Below are 2598 nucleotides of genomic sequence, written 5' to 3' on the forward strand. Positions count from 1 at the left end.
TCCTGCAGCCGTTTAACAATTGCATTCCAAAATGAAGATAGCACCTACCAAGCTCAGGAACAGATGACCTCCAGGACAGTCTTGAGAAATTTGGAAAAATGAAAAGATCCAGTGCTCAGACTGAGTGGCTTCAGAAATGAGATACCAATGGATGTTCAGTATGATGCTAGTACACTCATTTGTCAGGAAGTTCAACASGTATCCTGAACTCTCTTCTCCAATGTCTCTGTTTGTATGTTTTGGTAATTGGCACATTAGTTTGTGGTCTTTACCTTCAGTAAGTACTGTGCTTTATTTGCATTTGGTTTAGTCATTTTAAAGAGAAGATGACAAATCCTCTCCCTGGGAACAGARGTATTAACCTCTCAGCTCCCTTATCCATGGTCTGGGACCATGAAATAACAAGTTCCCATGTGTGTTGTRTCTTAAACACAATCCAGATCTGGAGCTGTGGAGAAAAGTAAAGATTCCAACCTTTTTAGTTGTTGTTGCAAGAAAGAAAGGCAGTTAAAGGGGGACTGCTATCTAAAAAAGCTGATTAATGAGATGTAAAAGAACTACTGAAATAAAGTCAGGAGAAAAAAGACCTCTTTTACCACTTTCTAAATTTTCACCATTTGTCTGTAGCATTTCCGAAGATGACAMTGAGCACGCCTATCACTTCTCAGAAGTAATTGAGATTTTTAGTATTTTCACAGCTAACCTGCTTATAATGCAAAATGATTTTTTTTCTTACACTTTCAAAATAAGTCATAAGAAACCCTCCACTTRTTTATTAAGTTAAAACTTAAACAAAATGTTTTCTTTTGCAATTGGACCAGGTGCTCCTAATATTAACACTTTGTCACCATGTTCTATTAGCAAAATGGTCATYTTTTAATAAATTATCATGATCCATATTTCCCCTCACCATGTTGTATACAAGATATGCTCCTAATTAAGTGAAAAGTTATCAAAAATAATTTAAATATATTGCCACTTGCAGAAGTTACTCCAAAGCTGCAGACTGACTACAGTATCTAGCTCAAAGGGCATAGATGCTTGGGAATGATTAATCTGCTTAGGAAGTTTAACTCTTGGCTGCATTTTGCACCCAATGTATTGCACACGAGCTGAAATGTTAACAAATGGCTGATTTCCTCATTATASCTCCAGTGTAGAGTGCATCAGTGTGCTTAATGCTGATTGAACAAGACACAGCCCAGAAGGAAATAAAAATATTTAAGAGTATTTAAGAACTTACTGATGTTAGTCTAATGCAGTCATACCAGAGATAATATTTATTTTGGGTTAAGGCCAGATGACAACGTAATAGCCTAATTTAGGCAGTCTAGACCCTTCATATGTGATAAAATGCTTCCTCAGAATGCATAATTTACTAAAACACACACATAGATTGCTTCTATCTAGCAGAAATGGTGTCTAGCCAAAACAGAAGACTTGAAAAGCTTTCCCAGAATAAGGGAATAATGACAGAAAAAAGCTTAAACAATAATTTGCCTGATTTATAAATGTGACAGTATTAAGAAATGAGTGGGAATCCAAACTTTCCAGAATGCCCTAAAGAAAAGTAAAATGCTAGGCTTTCTTTTCTTTAGAAATGAATTCAGTGCCAAAGCTTTGGTGGCAGGATGCTAATTTCCTCTCAGTAGACAGGTCTGATTTCTTCAGCATTTCTTTCCCCCCATCTCACCACTTAAAGGTGGAATATGAAAGGGCAGACAAGCCCTGGGGAATTTACCAGTGCCTGTTACAGCACATCAGCCATCAAAAGAACATTTAACTATGTTCCTTTTCCTTCCAAATCTACACCATGATAAAGCTATTTTGCTTTTCCAAGTATAGAGAAGGTGTTTTAATGTTCTGTTCCTGAAAAATAAAAAAAGACAACTTTAGGAAAACATACTGAACTGGTCCTAACAAGATGCAAATAAAACATAGTCAAAGTATTTATTAATCTTGCTCCAGCTAAAACCCAAACTGGCTTTGATTCCGGTTTTATGAAAGCTAGCTTCTGCTCACAAGCACACCTGTAAAACCAGAAAGCATTACTAACATCCAGGTGTAGCATTTGGATGCCTTGCCAGTGGAGTGAGARGTGCATGTAGGGTCAGGTGAAATCCGGGAGCACTTCAGTTTCAGGTCGAGAAAAAGAAAGTATSTTCTGGTACAACATGTGGAAACTACCGAAGTTGTGCAAAAGTGAGCGTTGGTACCYGTCCTCAGCTACGCACCACTGAATCCCACAGCCTGCCGCTGGCCCTGCCAAGGCGGTGCCCAGCAGTACGGAGGCCGGGCTATCTGCGCAGTCCCTCCATCTCTTTTGTCTGCTGCCGATGAATCTCATGTTAGTCTCCAAGCATAAATTTTACACCGTACCAAGTATGAATTACAACTGCTTGAAGTGAATCTGTCACAGATATCCAAACGGTGGGATCTGCCCTCAATTAAGAGCTTAAGAGATGCGGGCAGGATACAAAGCAGTATCTGATAGATGGAAAGAGAGAACTGTATTTCTGCTAATGAGCCGGGGTCTGTGTTGYTCCTTGAGAATTTTCAGAGCAAAAAGCCTTAAACTCGTACAAAAATCAGAGTGTT

This window comes from Rhea americana, unplaced genomic scaffold, assembly GCF_003343005.1.
Source record: "Rhea americana isolate MKP2758 unplaced genomic scaffold, rheAme1 scaffold_40, whole genome shotgun sequence".
NCBI lineage: Eukaryota > Metazoa > Chordata > Aves > Rheiformes > Rheidae > Rhea > Rhea americana.